Raw genomic sequence first — 16,664 nt, 5'->3', positions numbered from 1 at the left:
TCAGGAAAAACAAATCTGCTGTCTGCTGTGCACTGGTATGTAAAGGCAAGGCATGGGCTGGTGAGGAGCACACAATGGTGGGCAGTGCTGATACAACTCTCAGTCTTTTGAAACTCATTTTTTTCCACTGGCTTTCCTTAAAAAAAAAAAAAAAAAAAAAAAAGCCTAGAGGGTAACCATAGTGAAGACAAGCCTCTCTGTGTGAGCTGAAGATAAAAGTTGTAATGCTTTTTGTGTGTCTGCAGAGAGCTGGACAATAACTCTTCAGTGAACCACCCCATTTGTTTCAATGGGGTGTTAACTCAGATACTCAGGGATAATAACAAGATGTCACCGTTGTAAACTATTTCATTCTTCATGACAACACAGATTTAAATAATTTATTGTGACAATCTTATTTTCCTCTAACATCATAGTCTGCTTCATGCAGATACTCTCATCTCTCCCTTCAGCACTCCAGCATCTGAGTGCCTTCCCACCCAGCAAGCAATGCCTCCCAGCACAGTCCAGTCTCTCTCTGTTCCCCTTGCCTGGGGTGAGGAGCATTTCCATATCACCATGCCAGCTGCTAAGGCACTCCAGGTATGGTTTCCTAAATTATAGTCTTACACAACCCCTCCCATCATATCATATTTGCATTCCCATTAGAGAAATTAGCGTGTGCTAAGCCTGTGCATGCTTCTGAGCCAGGTACAGCATTGCAGCAAGGAAGCAATGGCTTCTTAACCCACCTGCAATCAACCATGTGAATGCTCTCAACCCCCCTACCACAAACGAACGGGTTGAGACCTTTTTGATCAATGCCTTGTTGAACTCTGAGCACTGTGACGGATGCACAGTCATTCTTGGGGCCTCAGAACACTATCCTGAACATCTCACACGTGCTATGGGATAACTTTCTAACCAGTTTCTCAGCTGTGGCTGACTGTACAAGTATTTTCACTGCAAAGTCAAATAGTGCAGTTTGGCTCAATGTTAAAGCTGCTTTAAGCTGGGCTGAGTACTCTAACACAAAGCAGATGAGATCTGAGACTGACCTAACTCATCTTTGGTCTGGAATGACACCTAGCAGATGAGTAGGTAGTTTTGTCATCTTTTTTTGTTTGTTTTCTTAGGCACCTGCAGGTCTTACTGACTAGCTGAACATCTCTAGTACGCCTTGGAGAACAGTCAAACAAGTTAAAATGAACTGATTTCACCAACTGATTAAACCAACTTTGTTTTGTCCCGAAATGCCTCTCTCCAACTGAGGTGCAAATGGCAATTTGCTGAGCACTGGACATTATGGAAAGCTGGTATGAAGCTCTACCCATGCTACACCTAGAGATTTGTAACAGGTATGAGAGCAGTTCAGATGCGGCCACAAGTCAGGTGATGACACTTGTGTGGGCCCAGGATCATACCAGCATCATTCTGTAGATGTATTTTGTCTCCTCTACAGACATGTTGCATCCATGCAGCGTACTTAAAGCAGTTATCCCTCACTGGGGAAACTGAGGAGATTATTTAAAAAAACCCACACCATGGGGTATCTTTAAGATACAGACAAAGTCCTACACATGACAGCCATGCCTAAGGAGATCAGCATGAACATGATGCTTCCTACTGGAGGGGATCCAAGGAGAAGTCAAGAAGCCATGACAATTCTCCTTTGTAATTCTGCGTGATATACTCTGAGGAGTTTGGGGAAGTAATGGCTGGGAACAGCTGGAGCTTACGTAGTGGGTCAAGGTCAGGTGAGTCCCTATAATTTCTCTCCCACAGACTGTTGCCTAGTAATCTGCACAGAGCTCTACCTCTTTCTCTTCGTTATGACAGTGTTGTATTTCTTTTCAGTGGTAAACGTGGAAATATGTATTTTTAATATACTTTTTTTCTTAATCCTTGGCAGCTACAGATGGAGAAACATAGGTCCATGCAGAAAAGAAAATAAGGTCTTACCCCTCTAAGGCCTTTGAAGAAAATGGCTTTTAGAAAGGCCACACTGTACTCACCAATTGTCTCGTATTTTCTCAAGGTCTAGCAAAGGGCTTGAATCGATAATAAGTTGCATACAAGAAGCTAGACAGGTTAAGTAGACTTAGAACTCTTGTCAAAATATATGACATTAATTAGCATTATGAAAGCAAGTAATAATAATACCCCATAAAAACCGCATTAGAAAGCAGGTAGAATAACACAGGTCATGTTGACTTACTGCATAAGGGAATGGAGGGTGTAGCATTTATTTTCTGGTGAGAATTAGGAAAACTATGTAGTTCAGAGGCTATAAAGGTACCTCAAATACCTGAAGTCAGAGGCCTCAGGTGGACATAGGCAAACTGGTGGACTCAGGTGCAGTTCCACCGGGAAATGTTGGGATGTTAAATGGATGTTAGGTTCGGCTGGGCTAAATCTAGTTGCAATGGTTGGAGTTTGGTGCTTACCTTGCTTTGGAAAAAGAAGGAATGGAGGGTAAGAAGGGAGAGAGAGGAAAAGACAGACAGAAAGAACAAAATAAATAAGGGAAGGAAGAAAGAAAAGAAACAAGTGAAGTGGAAGAGGCTCATTCATCCTTCCTTTCTTCCTACATCAGATCATGAGCCAGCTGGAAGAAAGGGAACAAGGAGGGAAGGAGAAAGAGACTGTACCTTCAAGGTGTATGGGGTTGTTGCTGTCGTGTGTACTGCTGTCAGTGGCACTGATAACCTGAGTATTTCACACTAAGAAAAAGCAGCAGTACCAAAAGGTGCCCATGGCCATGGCAGAATTAAATTTTGCCTGTGTTAGACTGACCTGTTTCGTGATCTATTGCTATGACCTTGTTGCTAATTTATGGCTTCTTGCCTGAGACCATGCAAAGACTCATAAAAAAGTTTTTTCTTTTTAATTCCATACTGCTGCCTTGGATGTGTTGTGCAAGCCTGTGAAATAAAACAACTCCCAGGCCTCTTGACCCTTATATTATTTTCTCTTCCACTATCTTTTTATGCCATGTAGGAACCATAAAACAATAAAAACTCAGTAAACTCTCCTGCCAGTTCATGATGCACTCTAAGTACACTTTTATAGCAAGTTTAATGTTAATGAGCACCAATTACTCTTGGAAATCATCATAAAATGCATAAAAAGGCTGATACTGTACATTTGATATCCTCTGGAGGCCATCTCCAAGATGGAAGTACAGTTTTAAGAGAAGCATACACAAATTCTCTGTCAGAGTGTGATAATTTCCGGGTACAGGCTACTTTTGTGGTTTGGGCAGGCATCACATTTACAGGAGCACCAGGCCCTTACTCATCCTTGAAAGGAGGGAATTTTCACTCTTCTGTAACAAAAAAAAAATCACTTGATTGGGAAGGTGTCCTCAAGGCTGTTACTGTAAAAATCATTCTTGAGTGCTGAATACTGTCATTAAATGAATAAGAAGCTAATCAGCCTTTCTTCTTCTGCTCAGTTGTGCAGACAAGGACTTCTTTCAGAAAACAGAGTGACAAAGTGAATGAGCAAGGTTGCAGAAATGGTAATTAGTTCTGTGAAGTAATAATAAAATAACAGTAATAAGATCAATTAACAATAATAATAATAACAGTCTCTGCAAGCATAATTTCTAGGTGGTAATTCATACCACAGTTAAGTTGATGAGACTTTTCAGGGTTGTATGAACCTGCTGAGCTGCTAATGTTTATGGAACAATCCCATGAACACGTTGCAAATTCCACAAACATGATATCTCCTGACTAAACCTTTACATAAATTTCTAAGGAATATTTTGCTATTCAATTATGAGTCACAGTTATCCTAGGAGGCAGAACAGTATTTGAAAAAATAAATAACACTTATTTCTGTCACTATACTCCATGGTGGATGGTAGTCACATAGAAGTCTGTATGTGACAACTTTATGCCCACTGGTTTCCTTCAGGGAAAAAAGTCAACATTTGCTATTCATCCATACATTAATCCAGTAGTTGAGCACGTTCATGGAGTTAATATTTATCATTACAATTCTCTGGCACTTAAGAATTGTGACCTTGCCTTAGAGATGGCAGATGAAGGCTAAAAGCAGCTGAGTATTAATAACTAGGCAGGTGTCATGTAGTACATGTACTGACAAACTGTTTTACTTCTCCTTGGTGTGCAAGTGTTTGTGGGATCACAATTTGCTCCCCTTAAATCTATCAGATGTTATCTCAGTTGAGTCAAATACCATAAGTCCTTGTGAGCTTTGAATTGGTTTGTTGGCAATCATCAGAGAACCCAGCCTTCCATCAATCAGACTCATCTCCTTTTTTTGTGTTTCTCCAGATAAGCTCAGTCAGTCCTCAGGGAAAGCACACAAGGCAGGAGACCCAGGGAGCTCCTACCAACTTGTTTATACTTATTCCATAATAACAGGATGCAAACAGTATATTGGAAGGGGACTGGATGAGTTCACAGAAGAAAAATCCATGGAGGATCATCAAAAACAAGAAAACCACATCCGACCGAGAACTTGAAACATGCTAGAGATGGAAGAATATTACAGGGAAATTGTTCATCTTTTCTAGTCTATATTCTTCCCCTAGCCTTACTATTCCCTAGGCAGCTGGGTTTGGGTGCTGCTGAAGAAGGGCTACATGGATATTTGCTCTCATGTAGCACAGTTGATTAGTCTAATGTGTTTATGGGTCCTTGGGAAACAACATATGGTTCACCAGGCTCCTCAGTCAGCTTTGTGTCTCAGAAGATAAACAAGGTAAGGGAGTTTCTTGTTTGTGACTATAAAAAGCTTCTGTAATCAGAAATTTTTCTATATGATCATGGCTAGGCAACTGGTAAATCCTCCTGGCTTGCAGCTGTCCTGGACCATAATGTGATGTCATGATATGAAGATCCTGAAGAGGCTGTGGTCATTCTGGGAAGACACGGACAGATTTTGCTAATCTCATGTAGCCCTGGTATCTGAAGAGTTTTCAGAAGCAATAATTCTTTTAAAACAAGGATTAGTTACTGAGAACTTCTTCTGTTCTGCCTTAAATAGGATACAAAGGAGGAAATCAAATGATGGCCCCTCGTTAAGATTTTAAAATATCTTCCCTTGTTGATAGCGATACGTCCAGTTTAGAGTGAAAACTAGCAGCCTTTCTTGTGTCAGCAAGCGGTGTGTGGGACACTGAAAGGCAGCCAGCCCTCTGCCTCCCCACCTCTCTCCTAATTAGCGGTGGAAAGCCCTATCCCAGCTTTCCTATCCCTACCCTCACGCACAGCACTGTTCTTAGCACTCAGAGCAGGGCTGCCATTTCAGACAACGTGCTAATAACATCTTTGTCGAGTTTCACTCCAGCTCACTGTCTTTGACCCTTTTATTGATACAAAAGTGAGATTTTTTCAGAGCTGATGAAGCACTTTGAGAAACCTGCTGTTTACAGAGTTCTGCTGGGATTTTCTCTGATATTGGCTGTTTCACTTTTCTTCACAAGTAATTTTATTTGTTAATTATCAAGACCTAAACATACAGAGAGAATAAATGCTGCAGTTAGAAAATCCTGAAAACATTACATATTCTCTCTGCCTCATAGTACTGGAAGTATTCCTTGGGTGTTTCTTGTGGTTTTTTTTGTTGTTTTTTTTTTTTAAACAAACGCAATATGAAAATGCTGAAAATCCTATCCCAAGCCCTTCTTAAAACATCTGTCAGTGGCACCTGGCTTTATTTTCATTTTTGAAATTTCAGGTCAGCCTGAGCTATGGCTTGAATTGTTCTTACATCAGTACTTTTAAAAGTAGTAATTTCTATTAAAAAGTTTTCTTGTCACAGTTGTAATTCCATGGGACCCTGGGAAACCGTTTCCTCACTGACTCAAAGAATTAAATTTGTGGGCTTTGTATGATATGCTAATATGTGAGGTTTTCTGTCATTTATTTCAAGGCAAGACCTTGTTCAGGGTGAGAGGAAACTTGAACTGGGTTTCCATGCAAACCCATTTGGGTTCCTTGTATTGCCCTGAATCTCAGAGATGAAGGCAAACAGAAACCGGCTGGCATGGCTGCAGTTTGGGAAACCACATCCAAACCATTTTGAAACTGCTAATACTACTATAGCCATGGCAACAAGAGTCAGCATGAGCTGTAACACTCAACAGGGGATTGATATTGCAACCGTTAGCTTGGGCTGAACTTCAAGCTACCAACATTCTCTTTCCTTGGTATATCTGGCTATCCTAATGCAATCATCTGCATAACACTCCTGGGAGGCTGGCAGGTGCTATTAGCCTTGGCAATGTACTGTCTGTGGGGAGAACCTTTCCAAGGAAAAATCATGCTTCCCCTCCAGGTGCCAGAAGCCTGGGCAGACAGCCTAACATGGGTGGTAAGGGTGAATCAGCTGGACTGATTGCAGAGTGGCTTCCCTTGTCCCCAGACACATTGTAATTTCCCGCGAGTCATTAGGAAGATATAAACAGTCACTCAAGCCACCCCAAAGATAACATTTGTTTCCCCTGTTCAAACTAGTGGCATTGAATTATAAAGGAGAAATGTAAACAGCGTTGAAGTATCTCCAGCTCTGAAAAGCTCCTTTAATGTCCAGAATTAGCTGCCAGCTTTGTCAAATAGTCACCTCTTTCCAAATAGGAAAGTAGTAACCTATAAATATCTGAAGCAAGCACTACCAGGCACAGGCACATTGTATTTGGAAAGGATGCCATTAAACAGCATACACAACCGCCCGGCTGGCAAAATCCAGCTCTACACTCCAAGAGAGGTTTGCTTCACACATTTCCGTACCAAAGCAAGTTTTCCTGTGACTTTACTGGTCTAGACTTCATGCCACAGGAGGCTTTTGTCAGGACAATACAACTCTTCTCGGTGCCCTGAGGAACTCGTTCATGTTGTATACTGCTGGGTGTCTCTGACAGAGGCACATTTGCAGTGGCAGGCAATATGTAGGCACCAGAACTTGTCAAAACTGTGTGGTTTCAAAACCTGCAGCCCTATAACCACACCTCCTGCGCCCTGCCTCACAGCAAACAGGCTCAGACACGAGGCAGCAATGCAGCAGGGAACTGCGCTCTGCCATGTGGCAGTACCAGCCTGGGTTTCCTTGGGGAGCTGTGCATCGTGCCATCACCTAACGCAGATACACTCTATCTTTTATAGGTAGACTGCTGTGATATTGAGGTTACAAGGCACACTGATCCCCAGATTTAGAGTTTGTCGTGAATAAAAAGCAGTTCTTTTTATTCATGCTTGGCTGCTTTTTAAGGCTATTCTTGTCTTGGTAAGAACAATTCAGACAGCACTGCTTTGGGGGAAGACTGATCCCAGGTACAGGAAATATCACGCAGGGATTGCAGGCTCTCTAGATCTAGTGGTTTAGTGGGGAGAAGGGGAAGAAAAGTTTTTTCTAAAAAAATGCCAGAGCTTGATACAGGACCGGCAGGTCCCCTGAACCAGGCCAGGTCATATGCTACCTCAGCACATCCCTTGGGAAGAGCCATCTCCATCCCCAGCAGCTCTGTCTCACCCTCTCCCAGTGCTAACATCTGCCTTTCTCAGAGATTCAGAAAGGACTGTTACATCTTTCACTAGGATATTACTTACTTCTTAAACTAGAAGGCATTGAAATAGCCTCGAGAGAGGTTTAAACGCTGATTGTGTTCCATAAATTACTGAATTCTTTAGTCAGAGAATTGAACCCCCAGTAGAATCAGTGGGAGATTGGCATTATCTACTGAGGAGAGGAATCTAGCCTAGAACCTTGTATATTTACTTTTATTTGTAATACTCCTTAAAAATATTTTAATAATATAATCACTATATCTATATAGTCTACAGAAAAACAAAGTTTTCAAATTATAAAATTAACTGCTTTTTTAAAGGAAAGACTTATTTATAATGTACAAGGTCATAGTGATTTATCATTTAGTTCCTTTTTAATTTTTAACATCCATATAAGATCCTATTCTGCAAAATGGATTAGATTGTAATCTATATGGATTTGTGTCAAATCTACTCCCTCTTAATGTATTTCATGTTTGTTGCTCACCGTAATGCCACAACCATGGCAATGATTGTATTAACAAGACGAGGTTCTGTCTGTCCCATAATGAACGAATGGAAGGAAGGTAGCATAATACTCAGTAAGTAAGAATTAATCTTTTAAATCCAAATATATTGCTGATAGCAGGGCTTTCTGTTGTATGCTTGGAGGCACTGCACCAAGTTGGATTTTTCAGGTTTAGTGTTATCCCTTTTACAGTCTCTTCTGTGTGGCTTTGGGAACATGCCATTCTTCAGGATAAGATTAAATTTTTTTATTGAATAAAATTATAGGTATTTTCTTAAGCTGCAGAGTTTTCCATCTGTGATTAGGGTTTGTAAAAAAACCTTGTGATCTCATAAGAAAAAAAATCCACTGACTTCCAATAAGAAATTTGCATTGATGCAATAAGATTTGCTTTTTACACCCACTAAGCAAAAAAACATGCATTTATCAGATTTCTCTCCCCTTTATAGTTCTGTAAAAAAAGTCTTAAATGCTTTCTCTTATATACAATTGCTATGGATATTCTACAAGTTACTGACACAATCTGCAAGAAGCAACAGTGTTCCAGAAAAGTTTTATGCTACATATCTTTTTTTACTGGTTTAGTCCTTTTCTACTAACACCACATGGAAATTGAGCCTAGAAGCCATTTGGGGGTGGAGGAAATGGATGCTGGAATTAATACTTTTTATGAAAATAGATTCAGTGCACAGTATCTATGAAACATCAGCAGCTTTGTGCCCTGCGGTTGAAATGGAACAATGAAAATTCAGGAAACTGAAATTGTTAGATTTCTGAGAAGAGCTGTTGTGGACGAGTTTTTAATCACCCCTACCTTAACACAACCATACGTACAAGGGTACCTTGGTTGCACTGTGTCTTTAATAAAACGCATCTGCTCCTCTCAGTTTTGCTCTTAGTGGCCAAATGCTCACATCGGTGAAATCACAACCAAGACTGGCAAAACGTCCATGTCAGTAAGGTATCAATAGTGGTTACTTGACCTGATGGGCAGTTAGGTTTGGCAAAGTCAGTAGCCAGATTCTCAGAAGCTTTTGGCACTTCAGATGCAAAGTTGTTGAGTGCCTGAAAGGGAGCAAAGAGCCTGTGTAAACTTAACTCCAGCTGGGCAGAAAGACAGAGCTGGAGAATAGCCCTTTCAGGCATATTGAAACTTGCCCCATTGCTGTCAGGAACAGGCACCTTCAGCAGGTAATCAGTGTGTTCTGGCACCAAGGCTGTCAAACCAGCACCTCTCACGAGCTCTGAAGTGACACATGCAGGTAAAATAACATAGGTAGAGATGCACACACCCACAGAAACTTTTCTTGCCCCCTGACACGTTTTATCAACACTCTTCAAAGCATAAGAAAAATTGCCATTCACTTCTTGCAGTCCAGATGATGACACCTCACAGCTGCCTGCTAAGCTCCACAACTCACAGCACTAATATTTTTATCACTGTTTGACAGTTGTAAGCTCACAGAGCTTAGCTCTTCTAACTTGCCTCTCAACTCCAGCTGCCCTCTGCACTTTGCCAAGGCTCTTTTAAGTGTATGGCATGCTTGGCTTCTGCCACACACAGAAAAGATCTGGTCTGTCTTTCCAGAAAGAACCTGCCTAACTCCAGGGAAATGCAAAATTTTGCCAAATGTATAAATATAAGATATACACACACTCATATATATAAACACACGTACTTGAAATTGTGCCTGGCTTAAGAGCAATTGCTGGTTCTTGCATTTACTGACTTGTCATAGCTCCTCATGTTTGGGGGTGTGTGTGTATGGTGGTGGTGGGGGTATTATTTTTGTGGGGGTTTTTTTTGTTTTTGTTATTTACCATCCTATCTAATTGGGGCTAGGGCAGGATTGCCGAAATGACAGATAACATAAGATTGTCTTACTAAAGCACTGGTTTAAGTTTGGCACTACTTAATCATCACTTTAAATTGTTCACAACAACTGGCTTTTTCAGAAGTCTGTTAAGAATAGGAGCGTTACACTGAAGGAACACAGAGTAAGAGTTCATTGCCTATGGGACAGACAGAAGTCCTTTTTTGAGAAAATAACATGAAATAAGGTAACATGAAAGTAAATACTATGGGTTAGCTGTGCTGAACTCAGAAACCTGCTGGCTGACAGAGCCCACCAGTTCTTGGCAGGATGACCACCCATAGCTAGGGATTCAGACTCAGCCCAGGACACAGAGACAGAAGTACCCGTCTCCTACTTAATTTCTACTGATTGTTCTTTCATGAAAGGATCAAATTTCTATCACAACCCTAGAAATAGAAGGTTGATGAAGAAAATGGTTTGAGCATCTGATCTAAAGCTAGTACCAGTTACAACAAGAAGAGTCAAAATGCATCAATATTAGTAGATCAGGCCTTCAAGGTGTTTTCTACTGATTGGTGATATCTGAGATAGTGAAATATCAAATAGCATAAATACTGATAAATTCCCAGGAAAAACACAGATTAGATGGACAGTGTACCGGACCCTTCTGCATCCTGATCAACCTCCTCTCAGAACACAATTGGCTAAAAGTGTTGTTTGACGACTCCTTGAGGCTGTACAGGTGTTTTCTCTTCAATTTCATAGGTCATGTTTGTGATGACCTCCTAGGGAAGTGAGATATTACCTTTACAGCCTTTATATAAGACATTTGTCTCAAACAGAGCAAATACAGCCAGGACAGTAGCAACAATACTCTCTACATTGCCCCATTAATATTAACCTCATAATCTGTGTCAAATAGGGGTGTGATTTGTGCTGTAGATCAATATACACTATAACAGCCACTAGAATGAGACAATTGCCATATTTTAAAACATGATGTCCAAAGAACTATCCTGTAGCAAAGCCTTCCAGTTGTTGCTGACTGGTAATTAAAATAAAACCATGATTAAGAGTTGTATAGGCTCTGTGCATCTGTGGTTCTGCTGATGTTTCCAACCAGAACCATTTACATCTGCCTTGTTTTGTTTTTCTGTTTGTTATTCCTGTTCCTGAAGTACAGGGCAAACATCTAGTTTTCTGGAAGCCAAAGGCAAAACTTGCTGATTTTTTTTTTCCTGATTAATAATCAACAAAGGAAATGAAGAAAATAGTATGTTCAGATAGGTAGATATTAAAAATTCATCTTTCTCTATGGACATAAGGTGTAAGGGAATTTTTAATGAAAAATCATAGTAGGACCTGTGATAATTTTTGTAGGGGGACTGACAGGAAGATAAGCACTTCATTTAATGCTAAGCATATCATCAAGACTGGGTAATTTTTTTTTTATTCAGGACATAAGCAGGCATAAATACGACATCTGGAAGAGGCAAAAATCTTGGCATCTCTTCCAGTGAGATTAAATGGAAGAAAATTGCAAGAGTGTCTGACAAAGACAAGTTCAGATGTCTTTAGACACATGTGGATGAAACCTGAGAAGTTACACTGGCTCAATAGCTAAAATAATCATGTTTTGCATGTGGAAGTTTAAACACAGAAGAAACAAATACTTGACCGAAATAGAGAATTATCATGAAGTTTGAAACATACATGTTTAAAATTACAGTAATACAATGAAAGAAAACCTACTAAGGCTGGATTGTTTGTCTCCAAATTCCTCCCTTGAGGACCACATACCTTTTAAGACAAGCTTTTGCCAAATTGAGTCTTTTGGTCTCAATAAAGGAGAAACAGGACAAAAATTGATGGACTTCCAGACTATACATTCTCCCAGCTCTTTTGGACTTGTGATCTATGCCATTACCTGTGGTTCAGCTGTAGGACTGAATAAGACTGAGGAGTTTGGTTTTTTTCCCTTTGTAGAAGAAAGCGATTACAAACTGCAAGGATATTATTAGGAAATTCACTAACATTTGTAAACTGGTCTTTTATTTTTGCAGTATTAGTCACAGATTCTTTATAGGCAAAGCTGCTTAAAAGCAACCCTTTCACTCGGTCCCCTAGTTTCTCTTGTCACTTGTCTGAATCTATCCTTCTGCAGCAGGCATCTGCCACTCTGTCTTTATTGGAAGCTAAGCAAACCGGGCAGTACAAGTTGCAATATCAGTATTCCTGAGTAACCTGTAGAACTGAGAAGCCAGAGAAGTTTCACAAGGAGGTACAACTGTTTTGCTACAGAGGCCAGTAGCCCACTGGACTCTTTTTCTGTGCCTTGTCATGCCATATTGTGTTCCCTCTAGACAAACTCTACCATCCGTTTTTGCCTTCGATTGTCCACTTTATGACTGGGTAATGCATCGTGTTTGTTTGACAAGTACCTTGAATTCTATCGGGTAAAAACAAACAAAACCCAAAGCACTACCAAACAAACCAAACCAGAAAACCCAAAGCAACAAAAAGGCCTCTCCTTAAGACTTTGCTGTGATTCATTATCTGACCTTCAAGATGTGAAACGCTGGAGACAGGAAATAAATGTTACATAGAACATTTGGTGTTCAAAGAAAGAACTGTAAACTTGATTTACTGATGGGGAAAAAAATATTTAAGATTTTAGTCACTGATCAGAAGAAATGGATAGTTTTGAAAGGAAAAAGCTCTGAATCTATTAACAATCCCTGCTAAACATCCATCACTCAGGAGGAAGTATTTAGATTTGCTTTGCTTTTCTGCTATTTGAATGATGCAACTAGGGTTGAAGTTATTCCATAGAGCAAATTCCAGCCAGTAAACTGACAGGAAAGTGAATGAGGCTTTATACATGACAGTTCCTTCTTCCTTTGTAACTGCTAGACAAGTCTATTCATAAATGGACCCTGAATTCCATTTAAAAGCCTATCAGCTCAGTAGGAAAAGTCTTCCATAGCCTTCTGACTTATGGAGAAAAATCTCTGCTAGTTGGCCTGAGGGCAATTTCTTCCCTCTGTTCACATCTCCTTGAGAGGCAGTAGCCCAAATAAATTACTGTCTAGAAAGCCCTGTTCGTAAAATGGAAAGAGAAAGAGAGGAGGAAGGAAAAGTGTGCGGGGGAGAGGACAAAGGGAGAAATAAAGGAAAATGAGGGGTGAAAAAAAAGGAAGAAAGAACTTCAGAGCTGGGACAGAAATATGGCCAGGGTATTGTTGTCCTTTGGTGTAAGCAAATTGCACTCTTTGGATCCCTCATTTCCAGAGGGACACAGAGGTGTTGGAGGATGTCCAGAGACGGGAGCTGGGGAAGGGGCTGGAGCACAAATCTGATGAGGAGCAACTGAGGGAACTGGGGCTGTTCAGCCTGGAGAGGAGGCGGCTCTGGGGGACCTTATTGCTCTCTACAGCTCCCTGACAGGAGGTTGCAGGCAGGGGGGTGTCTGTCTCTTCTCCCAGATAAGAAGTGACAGGACAAGAGGAAACAGGGGAGGTTACACCAGGGGAGGTTTAGATTGGATATTAGGAAAAAATTCTTTACTGAAAGGGTGCTCAAGCATTGGAACAGGCTGCTCGGGGACATGGTGGAATCACCATCCCTAGAAGCATCCAGAAAACACATAGGTGTGGTGCTTAGAGGCATGGTTTAGTGATGGGCTTGGTAGTGCTGGGTGAAAGGTTGGCATTAATGATCTTAAGGGTCTTTTCCAGCCCAAATGATTCTATGACTTTTGTGACTCATGCAATTTTCCCTGACAGCACTATTTACATTACGAAAGCCTTTTGTCAGAGAGGAGGCATTGCAGGACTGGGAAGGTTGCAATGGACATTGCCATGGTTGTTGCCTCCCTCAACGACCTCTCACGGTGGGACAGGGAGTTACTAATCAGGCAGGTTCATGTTGCTGTTATCAACTGACATAGTCACTGAGCTGCCTAAAGAGTTTTCCCTTCAGAAGAGCCCTCATCCACCAGGCATAGACACAAAAACACTGAGAGAACAAGCTCCACGCTTCCCTGGAGACGCCAGCCTGCTGGCATTGAACTGAAGTGTCTCCTCATCCCTGGAGGTAACTGTGCTTCTTTCACCACACCCTCTTCACAAGGTCACACAAAGCCTTTAGTTCCCCACCACTGCATTCCCTCTTTCTGGCCTCTGTGGGGGCAACCCCAGCAGGGAACCCCTCTTCTCCACCCTAAGCATGAAGACTTCCTCCAGCAGACTTTTGCACCTCTGCTAGCACCACAGCCATCCAGAGAAGCAACCAGTCCAGAAACCCTAATGAAGCTCCTTCCTCCCCGAATTCCACAATCCATGGCATGCAGGGCTGCTGTCACCTTTCTAGGAAGCTGCAGGTTTCCTTAGGGGTGCCCACAGCCCACTTGCTGCCACCTTTCTCCCTTTTATTACTACCCAAAATGGGTTACCTGAAGATAAATGATTTTATAGATCTGCACTGATGAGTGGCAGAAAAACAAGCAGTGAGATGCTTTCAGGGCTGTCACAATTGTGCTGGAAAATACATGGATCTGGATTTCTAGACCTTTCTAGAAAGACAGTCCTGAGCCCAACACTGCTCACATTCAGCACTAAAGCTCAGTGGGGAAACTGAGTCTTGAAAGATAAAGTCACTCAGCAAAGATGCAGAGCAACTCAGTGGCAGCTTAGACCAAATCAGAAAATTTATAGTAATTTCAGGTGGGTCATGCAGAGACAAGAGAAGAAATGACCTCCCTTGGGTCAGCTTGCACTTAAGGCAGATTTCCTCCAAGAAGATATTTGGCTTTGTGTTTGGGGTTTTTCTTTAGTTTGTTTTTTAATGAGAGCAAAAAAGGAATTCAAGAAGCCTTTAATCACTGTAAGAATCCCATTTAATCAGACTGCTGTCTGGGTTCATTTCTTTAGCTGTGATGAATTAACCTAATCACTCCCTGATTTAACTAGGAGCTTCGATACTATGGTAAGTTTTGCAGTTAGTTGCCTACATCCCTGTGTCTGTTACAAACTTTGCTCACTGAAAGGGTTGAAAAGAGAGGCCTTAAATGCAAAACCTCTGACCAAATTTGTATGAATTCCCATGTTCAGACTTTGCTATTCTTATTTTCTGAATCTGCACATTTAAATTACTATGAATTATCGTATGAAGTACATAAAGTGATTCTGATTATGCAAACTTAAACTGGGTAAACAAATCTAGTATTTCCCAATTGGACCAGATATCCAAAGAGAAAAAGAAGATGAGAATCTGAAGGAGCTGGGGCCTTTTCCTAGAGTGACATGATTCATGTCATGACCATATATTCCCCACATTTCTATTGCCAGCAAATTCATCCAGACATTGGATTCATACCATTTTGACTAGCTACTCTGAAATGCACAAGCTGATTAAAATCAAGCCACTGTTGAATTTGGAAAGAAAAATAAAACCAACATACTGCATGTAAGATACAAACTGGTTAACAGGAAATCAGATGTGACAATAATATTAGAGCAAACTTAAACACCTAGCCCAGTGAAGTCATGGCCAGAGGATTTTTTTCTGAAACCATATGGTATCTGCCAGGAGAACATGAAGAAATATTGTTCCTAGCTGCATAGATGTCTGAAGCATGGCAGATAGAGGGAACAGTACATGTGCCAGCCTGTCTTAATAGCTCAGAGACTTTTAATTTTATTTTATTTATTTTTTTTTTTAAATGCCACTCTTTTGAAGTCTGGTTCAATGTCCATGGAAGCAAAGAGGAGTTTTTCTACTGACTCTGTAGATGCTGCCCTCAAACCCAAAACAGAGTAAAAAAACTACTTGGCTGCTGACTAGTTGCAGAGTTGTTTATAAGACAAGGGCAAGAGAAAGAAGTGGATCAAAAGCAAGGTGGAGACTGGGCTACTTCTGGCCATTAACTGCTCTGAACCAGTATTGCACTCAGGAAGAAAGAAAGATGCAGTTCAAACTCTGCTTATAAAAAACGACTTTTTTTTTTTCCCAAAGACAGAAATATAACCCGTGCATAGCACAGTTAAAACCACATAAAGAGTGAAGGACTCACACAGATGTACATTGCTGCTCATTCCTGTGGTAGGCATACAACTAAGTTTGTAAAGTCTTAGACATGATTCCTACACAAGAATATGGTCAATAATTTTATTTTCTGGATGGATATATAGGTTTGGTTTTTTTTCTCAAGGAAGAAAAATGCTTTGAAGTTCATTATTTCCATACTTAAAGTGTGAGTAGCCGGTATGCTCTTAATCTGGGCTGGCAGCTGTACTGGGGGCTATTCTGTTCTTCCCCTGACCTGCTGGTTCCAGCTCAATAGCTTCCCTTTTAGGACTATTACCTAATGGGAAGCTAGCTATTTAACCCCTTCTAGCATTCAGCAAGATTTTGAATTAAATTCAGGTTTTTGGCTTAAGTTCAGGTTTTATTTGACGACTCTGCTTTGGAAAAATGTGGCAGAAACTTCATAGTCTTCAAAGGTATTTGCACTGAGATGCCAGTGCAGGACAACATGTAAAAGTTTGAGCACACGTTGAAGGCAAAAGTGTAATTCCTTCTCTGTTCTTGGAGGATTCAGCTTTTTTGAATTTTAATAGCAATTCTTATAAGGTGCTTTCTAAACCAGCTCAACAAAAAAAAAAAAAAAAAAAAAAAAGAAAAAGAGAAGATCAAGCTTACTGCTACATGGGCTGATAAGACTAATCTTATGTTTAGATTTGACCAGTGATTAAGCAAAGTAAAAACCAGAAGATTGTTTTAGTTGGCTATATTTAGTTATATGAAGAGGGAAGGAAA

Source organism: Falco biarmicus, chromosome 9, assembly GCF_023638135.1.
Source record: "Falco biarmicus isolate bFalBia1 chromosome 9, bFalBia1.pri, whole genome shotgun sequence".
NCBI classification, from domain to species: Eukaryota; Metazoa; Chordata; class Aves; order Falconiformes; family Falconidae; genus Falco; species Falco biarmicus.
Note: the sequence above shows the minus strand (reverse complement) of the source record.